The sequence below is a fragment of the Lepisosteus platostomus genome, chromosome 24, assembly GCF_059453375.1.
Source record: "Lepisosteus platostomus isolate fLepPlt1 chromosome 24, fLepPlt1.hap1, whole genome shotgun sequence".
Lineage (NCBI taxonomy): Eukaryota > Metazoa > Chordata > Actinopteri > Semionotiformes > Lepisosteidae > Lepisosteus > Lepisosteus platostomus.
In genome coordinates this window covers 6,007,051-6,029,849 of record NC_142634.1, presented here as the reverse complement: position 1 = coordinate 6,029,849, position 22,799 = coordinate 6,007,051, and the positions used below count along the sequence as shown (strand labels likewise).

Below are 22,799 nucleotides of genomic sequence, written 5' to 3'. Positions count from 1 at the left end.
TTTATTAAAAAGTTTTATTTGCTGCACCTGAAAATATGCATTCATTGATAAAACAGAAACAGCAATTCTCCATTTTCAGTTGTCTGGTTAAATTCTTATAATGGCAAAATAAGTCGATGAATATAATAGGATAGTCTACTTAATGCATTGGCGTTAACTCGCCTGGCTGAGGAAATGATAGTGCTGGCCGGAGATCAGTGCTGTCTCAACCGCCTCACGAGGAATGAAACAGGGAGCTGCTGCAAGGGTGCAGCTGTGGTGGAGGGAGGGGAGCTAGGAAAGTTGTGGGCAGCCAGCGAGTGTTTATAAATAGGAGAGCCGGATTACTAGATAAGAATTTGCCCTCCTCCCAATGTCTGTCAAATTACACCATGCATCCTGGTCTTGAATATCCACATGATTTTTCCTGAGTTATGCTATTATGTCTTCATCCTCTGATTAGACACCTGAAGTCCTGAAAATCCCTGGACCTACTCCTGGTGAGATCATCCCCCCTGGCAGAAGGACTTCCTCTCTCCAGCTCCACTTAAAAAAAAATACTACTCTTTTCCACATCGCTGTTTTCTAGATTTGCAACTTCCAATTACTTTTGGGGAAAACGGGAGCCAGTTTACATGACAAAAGACATCCGAAATACTGGATATCCGATGCCGAATGAGAGGCATGTCCTCTTGGCAATGTTTCTGCTTATCCACTTTCAATAGTGCTGGCATATTTCTTAGAGGCTTCAGTTATCTGGCCTCATATCTGGATTTGTTTCCTCACACCTGCTGATAAAAGACATCCTCATTGGGAGCAATGTACCTGTCATCGCCTGAGCATGTCTTGTGGCTTCTTCTTAAAAAGGCTGTAGCTCCCTTTTTTTTATCTTTCTCTCTGTCTTTACTTCCTTTTAAAAACATTATAAAAAAGAAGGCATTTAAAAATATAAAAAGACCCGCCTGAAAGATATCATCAGACTTGAGGTTAGCTTTTGTGTCGTGTTGTTTTATGAACCAAAGGGAAGGAGCTGGAGAGCGGAGTTTGAAAGATGCTGCCAGTTAGGCAATTGTTGTGGGAGGGCGAGGGATGGGTGTGTGTGTGTCAGCAGGGGAGGTGGGACAATTGGCTTTTGCAACAAGGTGATAATGGATTGTTTCCTTAAGAGGCAGCGGAACCGCACACTCGAGCCGACACAGGCCTCTCGTGATTTATGCTAGACCCCCAGCCTTTTGCATGCTGTTTGTACCTTTCTGCAGCATTTTCTTTTCCTTTCCTTTAATATTCAGCTGCAGTATTACCCTTGAGGTCCTGGCTGTTCTGCATAGGCCTCTACAAGATAAAGGTGGTTCAATTAAATCTGCACAAAGCCTCTTTGAAAGTTTTCAGGCTTCCAGCTATCGCTGATCTAACTCATTTCAGCAGCTGCCCGTGGACAATCAAACACAGCAGAAATCATGCGCATAACACAGCACGCAAACACCACTTTATACTGTCAGTGATTTCAGTGTTAATGGCATGTTTATTAAGAACAAGTAATGACAATCGGAGAATAATATTATATCGCATTTTGAGTCACCGTGTTAAAACATTGTAGTGTCTACACCATAAAGGGAAAGTGTTATAAAATGGAGTTACTGTAGCTGTAGCTATTAACTCAGGGCTGCTTAACGATTGCAGAATTTGGTTTGTGCTTGACCTTTTTTAACAGATTATTTAAAGGAACATTCATCAAAAGTCACAATACTCAGTAAGAAATGTTTCTATTCTAATTCTTTTGGAGCGTGTATGGTTTTGTAAAATATTAAGTCCCTCCACCCTGGCATTTCATGTTAAACTTATGGGCCTGTGAACTTTAGAACCGCCAACCGGTTGACACCCCTGCCTGAAATCTGACAAATGGAAAAAGGCTGAAGACGAATGAAACACAATTACTCAGTGTAACAAATGTTCCTAATGATTTATATCCCGATCGGGTTACTTTATTTTAGCCTGTGCACAGTCTCCTGGGCGGGCAGTTTTGTTACATGAGTTTGCTTGAAGCTGGAAATGCTGATGCTCTGACATTAAAATTAAAAGCATTGAAAAATGTGCTATCTGAGACTGCCCCCAGCTGATACGTGCTTGGTTCGACTCATTTTAGCAACAATTAAATCCTGTCATGTTACCTCTCCATTTTCATGTTGTGTGTTGGTTTGTGAAAAACTACACGCAGGCCTACAGAAAGCATGTTTGGTGCTGGGTCTCTCCCTTTCTGCCTCTCAGGTAAAAGGCTCTTGCTCAGGATTCCTCACCACAAGCCTAATAGGGTCTTTTTCCTCAGGCACAGTGTAGGCCAATTCCAAAGCCTTCCTGGAGAGTCTGTCTCGCTGACAAACTGTGAGCTATTGTCTGCCCTTCGGGGTCACCAGAGTGAAGGCTAAGAAACAAAATATGCTTTTTCATATTTTTCTTTGCTTGGCTTCAAGACTGGCCATTCCAACTTGTGAGAGGATTTCTGTGATATGAAATTAACAAGGAATGCTGTCTGTGTGAATGGGTTATAAGGCTTTCTGGGGGTCAGTGAGACATGTCGAATATTGCTCAGAGAAAGAAAAGAAAGCAGTAGCGAAGTTAATAGGACTTCACAACAAAGCAATTAACTAAAGCTGAGAAAAGTGATCACTAAAACTGCTGAACTTAAAAACTCCAGCTTACTGCCTTGACACTACAGTTGATTAAACAAATGAATGCAAATTTACAATAGCCAACATTTATTAGGCATCCAGAAAGTTTAGTAAAATGTTATTAAGAATGTTATAGTTCTTTAAATCAAAGCAAAAGAATAAATAGTGTTTCATCAGACACTTTTGCGTCAGACAAGTTTGCATGATAATTTTTCACTATGGAAATAAAATTGAGCTTCTGATTTCTGTTGAGATAAGAATTCAACACAATGCACAGTATTTGTCTGCAATTGAACCAAAAAACCAAATTAAACCTCAGGGCATTTGAAACCTCTGGGTTCCAGAAAAGTATGAATTACAGCTTTGATATCTTGGCACAGTATTTAAAACAGTAATTAAGTTTAAAACATTGTGTTCCTCTTTTTTAACTCTCTTCCATGGGGGAAACGAAAACTCTACTCATGTTACCAGCCTGGCCCAGGTGGTCTGTTTCAGGCCTTGAACAAGAGACCAGGCCAGATAGGGAAAAACTATTCAGCAGTGGACAAGTTTTTCCTTTCAGTTTTTTCTGTAGACAAAACCTTCTCCATCTGCAGGAAACAAACTGGTTCACCCAAATGTCATTAATCAGTATTATATTAAATGAGGAAACAGTAAATTCTATGTGCTGGAAACGCATGACATTTATTATGTGGAAATACAGTAATGGTAAGGACAAAAACTAATTTGAGCTTCAAAATAGTACCGTGCATCATTAATCTCATAATTACACCTCATAATAAATAGGTTGCATTTCAAGAACAGAAGGGATACAATTCTGAAACCTCAACCTTTGAGTTGAGTCAAAAGTAAAACGGTTCTGTATGATTGCAGTGAGGCTATGATTGAGAATCTGTTCAGAAACTTTTAGGTTGTGTTTCTTATCCTTGGTTTGTATATTAACTTGTATATTAACATTCTTGTTGTAAAGGGAAGTCATAGTGGTGAACACAATCTCTGAGTCACAGTGCTCCCTTTGCAACCACAATTTCTGATTAAAAGTTAATTGTTCTCCTAAAGATTGGCCTTATTTAACCACTCAAGGTGCAGTTGCAGTGTATGACCATGCACATGCATCTGGAAAGAAAGAGCTCTGTGAAGATTTTAATGGTCCAGAAATGTGTCCAGAAGGACAGTGCTGCCAGCAGTTCTTCATGGGAACTTGTACACAGAGAAGGGGCCTGTAAAAACAAAGTGGTGAAACTCGGAAGGAAGAACAAAAAATATATATCTTTCAGGCGTCTGCAGTGGCTTTTTAGTTTTTTTTTTTTATTTCTAATACCTGTAATCTTTCTTTCATCACTTTCACCAGGGCCTAAGTAATTTATTGCTCTGGTTAATTATGTCATAGGAAGATACAGGGTAAGACAAGCCAAAGATTGGCAGAGGCTGTCTGCTCTTATCCCCTAGCTGAGGAAGCTGAGGGAAAAACCCCAAGGGAGGAGGAAACCTCTGGGACCACAAGCCTTTATTCCTCCAATGGGAAGGGCTTTAAAAAAATGGATAAGCACTTTGCTATAAGCATAAGCTTACTTGTCTACTAAGTTTGGATACATTTTTTCATAGTGGATTAATTAGCTGTTTATTCCATTTGCTGCACCTTTCATAATACTCAGAAGGGAAAAATGTAATTTTGCTGTGCCCCCAATTTAAAAATGCCATTTACTTTCTATAATATACCTTTTTCATCCTTTCTGGATCCCAGAGATCCAGTACAAATTTGAAATTTTAGCAGCAGGCGTTAGAAGTACAGATCTCTGTAACCACTACTTGCAGATTCACTATAGGGACACTGCAGAAATCTGTGGACACCTTTCTTTAAATCTATATTTAAAAAAACTCTCAAGACTTTCAGTACTGTAAGTGGTGATGAACAGCACTGCACATCAAACTTTTATTGAACAATATAAAACAAATAGCAGTGAGGAAATGTAATCACTACTCAGTGTATTACAGCTCTCAATTCCCATTGGGATGCTCCTGAAGCTCTCAAATCCCCATGTGTCCACCATGCCTTACCTCAGGGCTACAAAACCTGTGGCTCTTCTTATGCATCCCATTACAGGATTTCATTGCAACCAGCTCACAGTTCTTTACCTGTTAATTGACAGGATCAATATACAGTAGCAATTAAAAAACTGGTTGCAGAAAAATATTGCAGTGGAGTGGAACTTCACTCAACTGTAGCCCTTCCTGGCCGTGAATCCCCAGTCACATCAGAGCATTACAGCTTGGGATCGGGAATTCAGGGATTCTGGTCAAGCAAGCCTGTATTTCTAGCTCAGACTGTTGACAGGCCACCCACCCCATTTCTGGGGACAGGCAGGTACTGTATGAAAACTGTGCCATTGTAACTCAGTTTCTGACATCGTGATCAGCAATAAAAGACAGAACGTCATGCTGCCTCACAGACCTCTTGGATTGTCATATCCACTGCCTGGGCTCTCTTCCATCCCTTTCCCTCTCTCTCTGAAGCCATCAGCCCCTGCCACCATTGCCCCATGAAAATAATTAAACGGGACTGATGGGAAGACCTGGAAATTAGGGCATAAGTGCCTCCTTTCATCCCCAACCCTGTTCATCCTCACCCTCCTGGCAGCTGGGAAGGGTTGTGGAAGTAATTAATAGGCAGTGCCCACTGGGGAAGGCGGCAGTCAGAACTTTCCACTTAAAATGACCGCATGGCCCCACACTCTCTGCATTTCATCCCACTGAAGACTCCTCATCAATACACAGCCATGGAGGCAGGACACGAGAGTTCTTTAAACTCTGCGCCTGGGACAGACACACTCCCACTGGCAAGCCTTGTTCCAGAGAAAGCTTACAAACAATAAGACTGGGGTGCCAAGTTATGCAAACACGAGTCTGGATAATTAAGCACTGTACCTGCACTCACTGGACATTAAGTGATTTTGTGTGGGTGAATAATCACAGCTTTTAATTTTATGCATCTGTACTTTTCCACAGTTGGGTTTTCATGGTTTTCAAACGCAGTATTTAGGTATCCCCTTCTTGTGTGATGAAAAACATGTATCAGTAGAAGGACCTTTTTAATTAACATTAATTTCCCCCAACATTACACTTGCATAATTTCCCTTGTTTTTAAAAAAGTTTTTTTTTATTGTTTGGGTCTTTGCTAGTAGCTTCGTTGAGAGTTTTGGCTGAGCAGCGGCTGGCATTTGGGCTGCCATGCAGGAGCTGAACCAGATGAGCTGTGTTGAGCCCTGTAAGGTTAGACAGGGCTCTCCAAATTCATCTCTCTGTGGGCTTGTCAGTGGAGGTAGCGTTGTCTGGAGAGGGCAGGGTTTAATGGAAAACACATTGCCGAAGGGGAAAGATGACCTTTCAGAACTCACTGAGGGTGATTAAACTGCACATCTGGTTAATTGATGCACACAACCAGCCACTCATGTTTGCAATCAAAAACTGTAGGCCACGTGAGTCCCAGGCTCCCTATAAACAGCAATTGGTATATACCTTATTTAAATATTTACAATGCAACACCAGTGAACTTTGCAGTAAATGGGCCAGAAAAGAATTCTAAGCACACTAAGAAGATATTTTCCAGGATCCATTGGAGTACACACACTGTCAGAAATTAAGACATGATTCATCAATTGAAATTACAATGAAATAGTTTGAAGAGTATTATTATGCAAAGGAAATGTTTTTTGGAAGTAAATGTGCTCTAACAGCGCTATCAATTAAAGAGCTTTCTTTTCTGTTCTTAACTGAATTTTGTGCTTGCTCTGTTCTCTATGACTAACAACAGCATTTGTTTGTATTTTGTGCCTCAAACAGTTTACAGGCACTACATCAGGGATTCTGGAACCGAGGAAAGAAAGAAATCAGTTTCTCCCAGAGGGTAGTTTTCTGGTTTCTGCTAAAACAATAACAGAACATCTCAAAGACAAAACAGCAATTATCCTCCCCAAACAGACCACAGTTATTTCAGTGCACGCCAATATTTTCATACCTCTGATAGTCAAGTCTTCACAAGACAGCCGAAGTGACTCTAGTGCAAATGTACTGGTAATGCTAGCTTGTCCCACATTCCGGTTCTCTCTCTTTTCTGTTCCCCTCTCTTTCCTTTACCCTATCTCTTCCTCCTGCTTTTTTATTTTATTTTCTCGACCTGCAATTGGCAAGAGGTAGTTTGATTAAATGAAAGCTGTCACCACAAGCCATAACAATTACAAGCAATAACTACTTCTGCTGGTCGGCCTCTCCTCAACCCATTGAGCCTCCCTCCCCACTGAGGACTGTGGGAGACACCTGGCCTTTTTCAGCTGGACGGCTACAGCCCACGGCAGCTGGGTTAGGGCCTGTCTAGGCTTTGCAGAAAAGCGCTGTCAAACCTGGAGTTTAGCGTTGTTTCTGCATGCCTCTCAGTACATCTTGTACAGGGTCTGATGTAACCTCTTAACTTTTGACAAAGAATGGGCAAGAACTAGTAGGCTACATCCGGGGCACCAGTGGTGGCGGGGTAGTTGCTAAGAATTGACATCTAGACCCATGAAGCATTAAAATACTTCATCATGGATAAAGCTCCAACTAAAGATATGAAATTCAGTTATAAAAGAGTAACACTGAAGTGTTGCAGTAAAGGTACTCAGATGGTGTGCCTAGTTTTAACCAAATAGATTGGATAAGATTTCAAGTTTGGATAGCAAAAGGAATAATGACGTTTTGTACGATAGAATAAAATCAATGACAAAATTGTCCGTTTTTTAAAGAGAGACATTATTTGGAGAATCACGATTTTTATAGATATCTACATATAGTGCACCACTATTTGAATTGTGATATTAAAAGGGAGAACTAGATATTGCTGATATGGTGGTAAAATTAGCTATGGATATCTCGACTGTAGAAGGTTTTCTTGGAAAATTAAATTACATTCTACCGAGTATGTACAAGATAAATGAGTGAAAGAAAGTCAAGTTAGGATTTTAATCGAAGAGTGGTTTAAAATGTGCACATTTCAATGGAGGTGTATTAAGGTACTAAGGCAGAAGGCAGACCATACTGGTAAAAACTTAATATTGGAGACAGTGTGGAAACCAAGAAGGTCATCATTGACATACTGTTTATTCTGGGAGTGCTGTAAAATAAAGTTTTTCTGGATGGATTTCCATGGGGCCCTGGATAAAGGGAATTTCGAAGGGAATTTACCCTTTACATTCGAGGTTCTGTATCTTTGAGGTTTTCACTTGAGAGGTAAATATCTGTTTGAAATTATTCTATCTGCAGGTTAAAAGACTGTAACAAGAAAGTGGCTTCTTCTGGATTTACCAACAATGAATGATTGGATTGAGTTAATTAATGAAATATAGCTATTTAATAGAACAATTAATATTTTCACTTCAAATACAGATGAACACATTTGTCAAATATTGGTCTAGATGTTTTAAGTACATTAAAAACCTTTAAAGTCTGAATTTGTTGAGATACAGAATTAACTGAAACTTGAATTAAGAACGTATATCTACATACTTTTCTCTCTCTTCAAAAAAAATGTATGCATCTCTTCCTTACTTTGAAATATAGAGTTTGGTTAGAAGTCAGTAAGATAATTGTAAAATATTAAGGGAAAAGATAAGAACAGGCAAAATGTCCATGTATGATATATATTTGCAAGCGTGTATTGTAAAATGATGGTTATGTAATGACGTTCATATTTAAAATTATTGTATCTATTTTCTAAAATTAAAAAAAAGACAACAGTCAGCACTAAGGAGCTGTTGTGAAAATATACCTATTTCTGTGCAGCCTTTTGTTTAGGGTCACTATGGAGAGATCAGCTCAGGGGAAAAAGCCAAGCAGCAGCTTAATGATTTCTTCCCATTAGGCATCTATTTACCGATCTCAGGAGGTCTCTGCCAGTTGTGGTTGTCCTCATGCTATTCAGTTGAAGCTAACAAACTCATTAGCAGCTCCTGGAGGCTTCACACTTTGGGAAAGTCTTGCAGCTCCACCTTGGATCTGTGACTTGTGGTTGCTCACTGAAGTGAATATTAATTTTATTATGAGTCAGGTAACCATTATCTCCTATCCCAGGGGATAATCATGTGGATCCCGGGTAATTGTCAAGTTATTTATTACATTATACATTTATAAAATGCTGTATAACCAATGTTACTAAGCTACACCCAGTTCTGCCATTTTGTACTGAATTTTACAGTGTTGTTGTGTTTTGGAATATCATCTACTGTTAATGGGGGCTGTGCTGAGACCCCCAAACATTGATCTCACTGCCAAAATAATTGTGCAAAGAGAGAGATTATAAATATTTTCGTTGTTAATAAGGACTTCGCCGCTGAACGATTCAGTTCAGTTTATTGTCATCTGCACAAGTGCAATGAAATGCTTATTTGCATGTATGCTTCGATACAAAGACATTAAGGAATCACCAAAACATAAACACAGAAGAGCAGCAACAACAAGTTAAATAACACAAAACTGTAAAAAGTAAGTCAGACAAGCAGTGTGAGAAGAGAAAAAATGTCTGTAAAGTAATGTAGATGAGTTTAGTCAGTGGCAGGGGTAGAGTTCAGTAATCTGACAGCTTGGGGGAAGAAACTGTCTCTGAATCTGGAGGTTTGTTTCTTCCCGAGACAGCGAGTTGTAATTTTTGTTTTACTAGTAATTTTTTAAACTATTTTTTTAGTGCCAGTTCTAGAACAGGTGCTGGCAGGCTCACAAACCAATCAAATCGCATATATAAACCAATTCCTAACTCCACTGACAGATGTATTTGATTTTTTAAGTCACTCTTGATGTTAAAGTATCAGGCGCTCTCCACTCGTCCTTGAGTAGTCAAAGATTGTGGCTCATCCAATAATGACAGCTTGCAGTTATGCAGCATGAAGAGTTTTATTAGGCTGTAAATGCCATCTTTTGACCTAAAAGGTTTTTAATCCTACTCCTAAAATAATCAATGTTCTGTTCACCACCCTTATACAAGGGCATGGGGACACTGGAAAAATGTACTTGGAAACACTCCAGAGTGAGATTTAGATTTACTGCTTCAGTTAATCTTTTTCATTAGTAATTGAACGGACAGTTAACCATACTTGCTTCATGTAATTCTTGGTATTTTGCAAAATACAAAGAAAGGCCATTCATGGGCAATGTAGAATATATAATGGCGCAAAATTAAAAACTGTTTAAATAGATTTATTTTATGCAGCTTCCATAGGTGTGTATTTTCATGTGACAGGAGTCATGTTTCCTTCTACTGCTTAATTTGAAAGGGACAGCTAAATAATGGGTCTTTTTTTAAATACAGTGCTTGTAACTGTTTTCTAATTCTCAGCTATAGGTATATAATTGTCAGGGTTTAAAACAGATGGAACACAAGCAATTTCCTGGTTTAAAATTCCAGTGGGACATTTTTCACTGTCAGAAATAATCTTTTGTGAGCGTCATGAAAAAAAAGAGAAAATCTCAGAGGATGTGATATTTTTCTTTTGTTTAGATCGCCCATCCATTTTCAAACAGCTTCTTCCAATTCAGAGTGGAGGGGGAGCAGGAGCCTATCCCAGCAAGAAGCAGGCACAAGGCCTGAACAGGACACTAGTCTGTTGCAGAGCGAACACGGACACCATCACACACTCACACCAGAGCCAATTGTCCCAGGAGCCAGTTAACCTACCACTATGTTCTTGGACTGTGAGAGGAAACTGGAGCACTTGGGGGAGGCCCAGGCAAAATAGGGAGACCATACAAACTCCACACAGACAGCACACCAGGTCTGGAATTGAACCCTGGGACCCAGCCCTGAGAAGCAGCCATGCTGACCAGTGTCCTCCTGTGCAGCACCTTTGTTGAGATCAGACTTCTGTTACTAGTTTTGATGCTCTAGCAAACGATGCAGTTTGGAATGCAGGTATGGTTTAGACAAAGACTAACGCTAGATTAAGATGGTTTTCTTGTCTTAGGCTCGGGTTTAGGTTGAGGTGGGATTTTGATTTAGGTTTCAGGTGGTTCTGGAGCAAATATGCAACCCTGGGTCTGAACCCTGAGTTCAATCAGCTCATTACTGGCTTGACCAATTTAACAGCTTCTCTCAGCTGATCAGATACTGGTGATACTGGTCCTCCAGGACCAGGGCTGCCCACTCCTGGGATAGAGTCTTGGGCATAGAGTTAGGTAAATAGTAAAGGATGGGGTAAGAATTAGTTAGGCTTAGGGTAGTTTTTTGATAAGAACTACTGTTTAGTTTTGTCTTCGGTCTTGAGACGGCATTCCTTTAAAGAAATATAGGCAAGCAGTGAGGTCTAGGGTCAGAGTTAAGGTTAAAATACTGGTTAGTGCTAGGACTCCTGGGGTCAGGGGTTGGAACTAGTGTTGAGAAAATTGTGTAAAAAGAAAAGTGTTTTGATCCTTTCTCCTCATCCTGAGTGGATGCTGGGAAACAAACAAGGACTGGCTTGTACTTTTACAATTATCCCAAACCCCACTGCAGCAGTTCATTTCCACAAGCCAATTAACTGTAACCCTCTGCTACTGTCATTCGTCCATGATGTTCTTTACCTGTTTGAGAATAATTAAAAAAAAACTTGTACTTAAGCTTTGTAGTCATCAAAGAGACTCTATTAAATGTCTTTCTACCATGTCAGACTCTATAAAAATGAAGTAAAGGAAAAACAAAGTAACCACCTGACTTTCCTCCCACTGGATAATTTTATTATTGCCTTTCAAATGCATTTAAAATAAATAAATGTTCAAGCACAGATGTTTTTGTCGGAGGGATTTGCTTCTAGTGCTGCCAATTCAAAGCCTACATTTCATGGTCACTGATCTTGAATGAGATGTTTCTTTAAATATGTCCCTTATCCCTTTTGAATAGTCTAAGGCATTTCAAATTCTGGTTTTCCTCATTCACCCTTTAACAAGCCCTGAGCACATGGCTGCTCAGAACCTTACAGATTTTTGTGGGCTATTCTTGTTGCCTAATGTTACCCTATGTAATGGATTCTCATGCTGCCAAAACAAATAAATCCCAATTCAGAACTTCAAATTCTGAAGATTATATCAAAAATTGAAACATTGACCCCTGTGAGCGACTGTATTAGATCTCAATGTTTTATTTTTTAATCCTGTATTGTCAGGGCAGGTAAATAATTGAAATTGTGCATACAAAAGGGTCAGGAGTCAGTACAGAGAATACAAGAGAGAGAAAGCCACTCAGTCTGTCTCGCACCCAAAGTTGTCCTGGATCTGAGAATGTTCAGGCAGATCGTTCCAGACACCCACAGCTCTGCACGTAAAGTACTTCCTGTTTCCAGTACTAAATTCCTCTAGATTTTCCACTTGATACTCCATGTCCATGTTTCATATCTGTGATTGAAGCAATCCGTAAAGGGCCGATTCTCAACACATTTGAAGATGTTGTAAACTGTGTGTCTTTCAGAAATAAAAGAGTCCAGGTCTTTTTGTCTATTTGCATAAGACATTCCAGAGCGACCCGTCCCATAGCTAAAAACAGTCAAGTAGCTTTTCTGATCAACTTGTCACATAAGCAAAACCTATAAAGCAACATGCGTAATGATTATAATAGTAGATTCTCCTTTGGCTGCAATCCAAAGTCATGTCTAGAAGATATATTCTGCAGTTACTTCTGTGTGCTTAGTGTCTGAACGGAGCTTTAGGCTGTTATGGTAAGACTTTTTGCTGTATTTTCCTTCCATGGTATATTTGCTGTAGTTGAAGATAGAAAGGGGATTAGGGCAGATAAGTGAGATTTCCAAGAAGTCAGAGCTGTCTGGAGAGATGGTTCCAGGGCTCGGATGCGATGCTAGAAGATTGCCGGAGTTTCTCCCAGCCTCAAAAATACAAAAATAAATTGCTCAGTAGTTGCATTTGTTTTCTATTTAACAATCCTCTGAAATTTCCATTGGTATTTGGAGCCAACAGGTATCTGGTCGTTTTTAGTAGTTTTGTTTTCATTCCAGATGAATCATGTGGTTGAAACACAAACCAGAGGACACAAGTGGGAAATATGTAAAAGTACAGTTAGAACTGATAACAGGAGACACTTCTTTACCGAAGGAGTTGTGGGAGTATAGAAAGCCTGCCCAGTCATGTGGTTAAAGTCGACGTCCTGGCTTCCCTCAAGAAACAGCTGGATGAGATCCTTGGATCACTAAGCTACTAACTGTCAGACGGGCCAGATGGGCCAAGTGGTCACCTCTCGTTTAAAACCGTTCTTATGTTCTGAAAGTTTGCTGGATCTTTCAAAGGAATCAAAGCTGACTTTTTGTTCCAGTCTGACAAATGTTTTTCATAGCACGAGTTCTTAATCAAACAGAACCCATACAGTCACCCCTACCAATCCAGGTAGATTGTAATCACTCATAATCATAGAAAACTACATCCGCAAGTAATTGTTATGCTATTATCGGAGAAACTGATGTTTGTACATTGAGATAACCTCTATTGGTGTCGGTTCAGCATGCCCCATTATTTTTAACTTTAAATTGGACTAATGAGTTAAAAACAATATAATGACGGTATATGAATATATTGTGCTCAGTTAATTAAATGGTATGTTTCTATATGTCCATTCATTCATTTTTATTAATGAGATTGCCATATAGTTGCACACCTACTGCTTTGTTGGTAAAAGTAAAACCATGCCAACATTTGCCTCTGATTTGCTGAATTAATTAATTGTTACCATACAGGCAATACTGTTGTTTTTTCTAAAAATGGACCACAAAAGTTAGAAGAAATACAACATTCCTCCTTTCAGTGGAATGCCCACTCGAATTATTTTTAAAGCATGAGAGAAAATAAAATGGGTTTGCAAAGCAAAGCACTTGTACAGGACACAAAAAAAATGTGTTTAAGCACGTCCAATGCACAGTGGAGTTCTGTCTAAATGAGGAGCATAGTTTTTTTAGTGTCTGGGTTCACGGAGATCAGAAATCAGACGAGCACAGTTGTCATCATCTTAGAGTGATAACATTCTGAGAATAAGAAAACATAAAACCTTTGCAAAGGAGCCTCATGTGACTGTGGAGAAAATTCCAAATATGAATATAAAACAAGGAAGGAAAGCAATTCAGAATTTTAAAAATCAGACTTATTAAAATATTAGCCGCTACAATAATGCAATGCTTACACATAATTATACACATGCTTGTGCATAATGACCTATTCCCCTTCCTGCTGGGGTCAAAGGGCATGATAGCCTTGTGGAATTCCAGTTTCAGTTTCAGACTGGGCCTGGCAGCACCTGAAGAGTGCTGCGGGGCAGAGACCGATCAGCACATGGTCCCTGAGGGTGCTTCTCACATGTTTTCTTCAACCGTGAGGGCATCCATTCCGTGCATGGGAAGCTGAGATCCAGCTCTGGAAGGGGTCAGCCGGGATTCGAAACCTAGAGGCAGGGTTCAGGGGGTGGTGACTGCGGTCAGGGCTGCAGGAAAGAGGTCTGGTTTGTTTTCAGACACTTCTTCGTTCTGGCAAGGTGCCGAGAGCACTGCTTCAGCGTGGGCCACAGCTTGTCTAACACAATCAGCTTCCCTCTGGAAGAATTGAGACATTTCCTTTCACCTGAGTATGAGTGACAGCCATTACTTTTGTCTGACTAGATATAAAGGAACAGTTGGCTAGGGGTGGTGGGATTTAACCCAGGCAGAACTAATAGAAGCAAGATGAGCTGAATGAGCTCCTGTTGTTTGTAACCCTTCTTACCCAGAGAATGGACCAATCCAATTAAAAAGCGTTGGTTAACGCCATGCCATTCCCATGCTTTGACTTTAATTTTTGTTCTTTTGATGTTTTTTTAAACGATTGAGAAACGATTGTTTCGTTATTCAAATTGTCTGCAGAGACAGCCGGAAAAGCAATTTAGTAATGGCTCTTGGCTGGGTAGACTGGAACGAAGCCAAGGTGAAGGATGTGTAATGTTCAAATAAACACAAAATGATCTCGCATGCGTCCAGAGCTATTTTGATTTCCAGATATTTGCCTCGGGAATAGCATAAATTGCAGAAGCAACACTAAGAGCTGGATTTAGAGCTTGAATGCAGCTTGTACACAGTAAGATGCTTACTGTAGGAGAAACCAAGCCTGAGATTGGGGAGTATGGACTTAACCTGATTTGGAGGTTAACTACAGTACAGGGTTCTGCAGATGCATCATCTTCTGGGATTATCGTGTGGTCTGCAATGTCTCGGTTTAGTTTGTATCTGTGTGCAGTGGGTTTCCATTAAGGCTATAAAAACACACAGCCTGATGGAGACCCTGTAACCAAAAGTGTTGTTTTGTTTCTCTTGGTTTCTAACCATTGTCATAGATACGTTTTTTTTAATTAGCGACTGCACATGGTGAATGTGTTGCACCTTCTGTCTTGTTTTTTTGACAATACTGGAATATGGGAGAACCTGTCCTGAAGGTTACATCCATTTTTACAACTGAATTATGTAGAACGTGAGATTATTCTCATTTGACTGCATGAATTTTGTGTGTACAAACAGGGCACATCAGAGCAGATGTTAAAACTGGAAGATTCCATTGATGTTATAATAATAAGTTTCTTTATAAATTTCCAATGGAACTAGTTACAGTATTTCACATTTGTGGCTTTTTAAAGTGTTTTCCAACGACTATGCTTCTTAGACCTTCTAACTGTAGACGAAGGATTGGGACTGGTAGGTACCTGCAGTTCTAGGCATCTTGATCAGCTCTTTCACAGGTATTTGTATCTGGTTTAAATAGAACCATTCATGCAAGTGATTGATTCTACCAGCTGTTTGCTATATTCATGTTCAATCAAAGGGGCAACATACAGGGTGTAGAAATCATATTGATTGGTACAGCAAAAGAAATCCCAGCTTCTTTTAGGAGTAGTAGACCACTATATGAGATGGGGAAAGGAGATGATGTTCAGTCAGTTGAAGATGTATATATATACACACTTTAAATGAGGAACTGTATACATAATCCTAGAGCCAATGTTATGCGTGTCTTTGTTTTTGATGGGCGGGTTGCTTCCATAATTTTGCTGCTAAGGGAAAACACCAGAGTCATTGAAACAAATATCGACAGCAAATCAGCCTTCCCCCCACACAGTCTTTTCATTATTTGCAACAGCTAATTAGCTTCTCGCAGAGTATTTTTCAGGTACTGCTCGGGAGAATAATGCCTCTTTCTTTCCAGAGGGATTCTTTGGCAGGGAGTCCAGTCTGTGCAGTCACTTGGATTCCTCTCAGTGCTTCTCATATAAATATGAAGTAATTATGTTTTCAGACCCTCGCTGGTGCTCTGCACATCTGCACGGTGTCCAGTCTGCGGCAGCTGCTGTCTCTCATTAGTCTCCTAATGACCGGCTTCTTTTCACTGTGACCTCATCCCATACAGCTTTAGTTTACCCAAATCAATCTGATCCCCCCCTGCCTGCCAGCTCCTCAGTTTGCTGGCAGGGTGCACGATTACATTCTTTGAAACACAAGTTTGGTTATTATTATTTTTTTTCCTTTGGACAAAAAAAGTGGATCTGAGCACATCCCCTGCACACTGGAGCTCTGTTTAAATGAGGAGCATAGTTTTCTTGTGTCTAGGTTCATTGAGATCAGAAACGGGATGAGTCCAGAGCTGGAAATAGTGGTTTCTCAAAAGCATAGTCAGAAATAGCAAACAAAAACACCGCAAACGCACAAAAAAACTGCTAGTTATAGGCAGCCCTGTAATTACAAACATTGTACAGTAACTTTGCCGATACTCAGAGATGGGATTTGGTGATTTATTTCGATCTATTAATTTAAAAAAAACACCTGTGATTTACATACTGTTTTGCATCCTGCATTCTGAGCAGAATTTCAGAATTTCTGTGCGAATTGTGCAAAACATTTCTTTTTATTCCGACACATGGTTTTGCAGCAGTGTAAACAGCCTCATGTCATGATAGAGACCTGATTTTGCGTACCGGCCTAGTTCAGACAAAATAGCTCATTTGCAATCTTTTTTTTTAATGAAACATCATGCAACTGATGCAATTACCGTTTTGGAAAGAAATTCATTTTGTTCTGCGCCACCTCACACACAAGATTGGTTTCATCAGAATCCTAATCCAGAGCAACTGTTCCAGGATGCCTTTGAACTCAGGCTGAAAAATGTAGCTCTTTCTATTTATAAACCAAGAAAAAGACGACCTTTCAGTAAGCTCATCCCTAATGTTGCACTTAGCTCTAAAATACACAGTGGAGCATTGCCCTTTTATTATCCATCCCTGTACAAAACGCCACCAGCTCCTCTGCAGTGAAAATCCATTACTCCTGGGGCTAGCCACAGGACTCAACAGATTTCCTCCATCCACCCTTTTGATTGATCGTTTTTGCAGTAACGAGTTAGGATCCCAGCAGGGATGGGGTTTGGATTAGATAGGAGCTGGGGGGAGGGATGGTAGCAGTGATTTGAATGTATTTCAGTGATGCAATTCTTGGAGGGGTTTGAAAAAAAAGTTGCAAAACATTTGGTCACCCAGCAACAAGGAAGTCAGCAGTGGTTATATCATGTTATAAAGAATAGTAGTGCATGACTTTACACAAGGATATTATTTCATATTTACTGGGGAGGTAAGCGCTCGGTGCTCAGTGCAGCACACCTGTCTTAGGATGTCAAAACACGTTTTGGAAATGCTGCCGAACGTCGCTTATGTTTCTCCTACTGGAGTGTCCTGTCGAGGGGTCACAACACATTTAAAAAATCCTGAGGGATATCGTAAAGGGTAACTGTGGATTATACCATATTTCACTTCTTTGAACAGGTTCAAGTCTAAAGAGTTTCAACAGTTATGCACTGGCCGTTCAATGCAACACTCTGAGCCCCTTTAAAATATTGTGTTCAGTTTTGATCACTGTACCACTATTAAGATGTAGCCTGAGAAAGAGCTCAAACAAGTGCAACATGGGTGACTACTGGTTTCAGGGGATTGGCATGAATGGGCAGACTAAGGGACCTCAGTCTCTTTAGTTCAGATTAATGGAGATTGAGAGATTTGATCCAGGTGTAGAAAATCCTTATACGTATATAAGGATTCTATATAGATAAGAGGGGACTCACTGAGAAGTAAAACAGGGATACACTGGAATACCTAATGCTTCCATCTACCTGTAAATTATCTAGAGGTGTTTGTGTTACAGGGCTGTATACAGCCATCAGAATCAGGAAATAAAACCATTTCCATAGCTTTTTGTAATTCTGATTCATTTGCTGAATCAGGATACTACTTATATCCACTTTGCGAAACATAAGTAACTATCCACACTCTTTTTACAACCATGTAAATATGCCGACAGTATATTATTTTCATAAATATAAAGACTTAAAATGAAACATCAAAAGGTTGACACAGGACGGTTGCACAAAGCTGCATTATAATGTCTAAAAAGAATATTGTAACATAAATATGTAAAAAATAAGAAATTATATAAGCTTAGTTTTAGACTTTTTAGTTTATGATTAAACTTTAAAAGCACACCTTCGAAGGTATATCATGCTTAACCTGGCAGACATCAGTTTGAAAAGAATTTAAAGGAACTTTCATACTTGATGTCACAGCAGTGTAAAACCTGTTGATAAGAGATGCAGGGGTGTTGCTGAATGAGCAGGCTGCTAATCAGCTACAGCATACAGAAATTCGAGATAAACTGGTTTATTACAGGGGAAATCCCAGAGAGCAGGCTGCTACAGAAGGCTTTTGCAGACTGATAGTGTGTTACTGTTCTGGCAGGGCAGGGTACGAGGCGTTTGTAAGGAGATTACTGGAAACACTATTAGTTCCTTGTTGCAGCCCAGCAGGGATAGGCACACAAAGTCTAGAAATTTTCAGAATTCGACTTAATGGATAAAAATAAGAAATCAGAAATATTTCACACTGCTGTTCTGTAGCACGCACAGGGGGCTTCCTTTTGAAAACAAAACAATGTAACAGACCCTAAAATGTTTCTGGGGGACATTGCCCTGAAACCCCTTATAATGATGAATCGGGGCCTCTTAAGAACACCTGTTCTTCCGCACATCAACAGCCAATCTAAAAAAATGCAAACATCTACTATCCCAGCAGACCTCTAGTCCAGCAGGACTCCAGCGTTTTTTCCTGCCGTGTGTTTTTTTCGGCACAGTTACGCCGTGAACATCTGTCTGTCAGTAGGCTGTTTCCCCTCAATTTGTATGACACGACTTGACGCAGGCCTCGCCAAGCCTAATGGAATGAAAGCTATGCCCTGAAACCGTTTTCGGAGCATGGTGACAGAGCCAGCTACTTTGATGTGCAGAGCATGGCCTGACGATCTGTACTAACGCCCTTCGGATTCTCGCATTCTTCAGGAAAGTGTGCTGGGAGGGTCTGTAAGACAAGATCCTGTGCACACACTTACACTGCAACATGTGGCGACACCACATCACTGAAGAATGTTACATGCTAACCTTTGCAGGCACAGCTCACAGTTTACTTGAAGTCCATAATACAATAATCACATCAGCTCCCCATTCCTGCCTTTTGTATTTATTGTGGGTTATTAGAAAGATGGGACCTGTTAGGTTAATCTTATTGGGGGCAGTGCCAATTTGCAAGATAAATTCCACTCTGAAAAGTAGAAAAAAGAGGCACATTTCAGGTCTTGAGCCTCCTTCAGGTCTGATGTTATTTAAGAAATGTGCAAACGTTAAAAAAAACTAAGTAATGTCCTGATAGGAGAAAGCAAAAGAGTCGATTCCCTGCTTACTTCTGCCTTAAATTGTTATTTTGCCTTGTGACACACGTGATTTTATGTAAGACAAATAGCATTTAACACTCAACAGTTGGCATCTGTTCGGACTGATTTAAAGACTGTTGATTGAATACAGGTGATAGTAATTAACATACAGCCGCTCCAGACACGTGATTACCATTGTATCACAGTATCAGTGGACAACACAATTACCTCTGAAATGTTAGCAGTATAAGTTGCTACAAATAACACCAATAGCATGTTAAACCTTTGAAAACTCGTGTGAAATTAGGAGAGACTCTCAGAATGCTTTACAGCATTCTTGTAATTATTTCAATACAATTTTTAAAGTAGACATCCTAGATAGATACCCCAACAGAATCCTAAATTACAGAATTTAATATCTAAATTCTACTGGAGAGCTCCAGGTCAAGGATTCTCAGCACTGATCCTGGTGACTCCCACACCTGCTGGTTCTCATTGCAGCTGAGATCTGAGATCTCAGTCACATAACTGAACCTTTTACTGACCTAATAATAGGATTAACTTTAACTCTTTAATTGTTTTCACTTCTTAAACACGCTGGCGGTTGCCTTTTAACTATTATGCTTCCTAAGTAAGTTAAGATCTCCAACGTTTGAGTAGAAAATAAAAGCTGAAAAAGGTTCCAGTTAAACAACGTCAGTTCAATTAAAGATTCAATTAAGTCAAGAGCAGGTGTGTGAGTCCTCAGCACCAGGAAACACCTGCACTAGGTGGTGATGTTTAAACAATAAATCCAGGAATTAATTTTCTTAGTAAGATGGCATTCAAGTTTTCACTCCCCTTGGCTTGGATGAGATGTGTATATTATCCTCATTATTGTAAGTGTTTGTGTCATGAAGTATGTGTATTACCTTTGAGCATGCTCGTATCTTTTAATCCACAAAGCAATACACTGAAAATTGCCATTCAGAACTGGAGTTTTTAGCGCACATCTGTGATGTGGATTTATAAAAACTAATCATAGAGATCCATTCATGAATACTCTGTAGGGCAATAGAACAGATTAGCAATAATGTCCTCACTAAAAGAGCTGATCTCTGAGATATGTTTGCCTGCTTTGATGTTTTAAAGGGTTACTGACAGCAGTGGAATAGTTAATCCAAGTGCCCAGGACTGTAGTGCCTGCAGCTCTGCAAGAAATACTGTAGCTCTCTTGGCAGACAGTGCAAAACCACTAAAATTAATGCCTGTCGATTATGTGTCCTCCTTTTGCAAAAGTTTGAATACAGCAATAAATGCATAATCTCCCGGTAATTGGAAGGGAGGATTTTGCCTAACTTTACTTTTTATATTAATGGAATTTTCATGCAAATATGCAGTAATCAGATTTTATGTCAGGGTGTTAAGTTCTGTCCATCGCCTTTCAGATAAATGAGCTGTGAAGATCAGAGTCTTCAGTACCCTCACGGTCACCTTTAGGATTTTTAAATTAATGTTGGCGTTTGTTTCCTGTAACGTGTGCGCTTGTGAACAAGTGTGTCTCTTTCTTTATCCGATCTGACAAAAAGAGGGGGGAGGAGAAATGGCGTGTGGAAAATTTTCAAATTACTTTTTTTTTTAAAAAGGAAACAGGCTGTGAGTAATTCATCTTCAAGGCTCAAGGTGGACCTCTCTTTCGACCTCTGAGTGTCCAGCAGGCTGGACTGTTCTCTGGAGCAGACCCAGTGCTGTCAACCTCTTGACAATAGAAGGCCTTCCATGATAAAAGAAGCCGGCTGCTCGCCTGAACTAGAGACCCCGAAAGGGCCACAGAGGAAGGCAGGCCAGATAACGCTCCCCAGACATCTGCTGCAGCTGTGCCTCGGCACCATGACAGAAACCAGCACACAGGCAGCAAAGCCTGACCCCTGATGCTCGGAGCACGCTATCTCTGTGCCTCCACCCAATTGCTCTGTACACTGAATTGGTTGCGTTTTCCTCAAATGATGTTTTTAAAACTGATTTTTGGCACCAGCTAAAACTGAAACACGGACTGCTCCCTCTCGAATGGAGGCCATTCCGTTCCAACAGTAATTATTAAAAATGAATTATTCTTTTTTGTCTTCCAGACAACAGAGGGAATCATTGTGGCATTCAGACAGCATTCACACACTCCGGTTGGATTCTGTTTTGACTCAAAGTCTCCTTCCAATTCCAGTGTCATCAATCGGTTTGTAAGTGTTCAACTGTATAATGTAGCCGTATGCCATTAACTTTTATAGAGCCGAATTTTCTTATGAGCCACAGCAGCATCATTAAACTTTGTCAATTTAAATGAATGCAGAAAATATAAAAAGTCAGTATTTCTTAAGAGGTGAGGTTTAGCAAATGGACACAAGTCCTGAAAGTGGATGTGACTGACAGTGCTGTTTTTACAAGCTTTGAAGCTTTTGCACATCCACCTAATTAGTCTCACATTTCTTGCCTAGAGCTTTTGCAGTCTTTCATACTCCTTTGACAAACTCCTGCCAAACGTGAGCCCTGTCACATTGCTACCAGGAAACATTAATAGAAGTGAGAGGCTGAGAGAGAGAAGGGAGAGTGACAGCTGAAACATTTGGCTTGTCTGGAGGAGCTCCTGCTCTCCCAGAATGCTCTGGGAAAGGGGCAGAGGTCAAAGTTCAGCAGGATACCTACTGAAACCCAACCCCCCCCCCCAACATCAACCAACCTCAAATGAGACTGTGACACTGAACTTGGCTCTTTGTGGAATTCCATAATTATTCAGAGCGGAAGCATGCTTTCACGTTATTTAGTACCAATCTTAATCTTGCTCCTGATTTTACGCTTTCATACTCAAGTAGAGGATGTGGACACGTTGGTGGCTAACAGTTTTGTGGAATCTTCCTGGCTGTTTTTTTTTATATTGGCTGTGTATTTGTTATGAAAACAGTCCTGTCCAAAAGCACTTACATTTATCTCCTCTCCTTCCAGCCTGTTAAATAATGCTGAGAGCTCTGCGTTGTTTTCTTTCCCTCTGGGGGAAATCAGAAGGCACATTTAACTACCCCCTCTCTCCCTCCCAATTTCCAAAACTAATCAATCAATTCAACAAGGACCCAACAAGAAAAATCATGATTAATAAAAAAACCTATCTAGAAAATAATCTAGCTGGCTATTTTGGAAAAGGACATACAGGAGCTACAAAATACATTTTGGCTATCTTGTTGAATTTTACAGGTATCAGTATGTTCTCAATAGGGTCCAAGAGCTTTTTTACTATTTGACTGACAATGTTTCAGAGCAAGTTCCATATACATAATTAAACAGTTGGGCATGATCCTGTAGTGAACTGCGTGAAATACTTCAAAACCTGTTGTACTCAAAGATACATCGGAAGTTTTCCACCTGGAGTTTGAACCTATAA

The 22,799-nt window shown here is 40.0% G+C and overlaps 1 long non-coding RNA gene across 2 annotated transcripts in view; it reads left to right on the top strand.

Annotated features, from left to right (window-relative positions):
- Nucleotides 1-22,799, top strand: part of LOC148641473 (uncharacterized) — a 109,363-nt gene that overhangs the window by 66,432 nt on the left and 20,132 nt on the right. For both annotated transcript variants that reach the window (XR_015929771.1, XR_015929770.1), the window contains exon 2: nt 21,502-21,606. This is a non-coding gene — a long non-coding RNA (uncharacterized LOC148641473). The remainder of the gene's footprint in view (nt 1-21,501; nt 21,607-22,799) is intronic.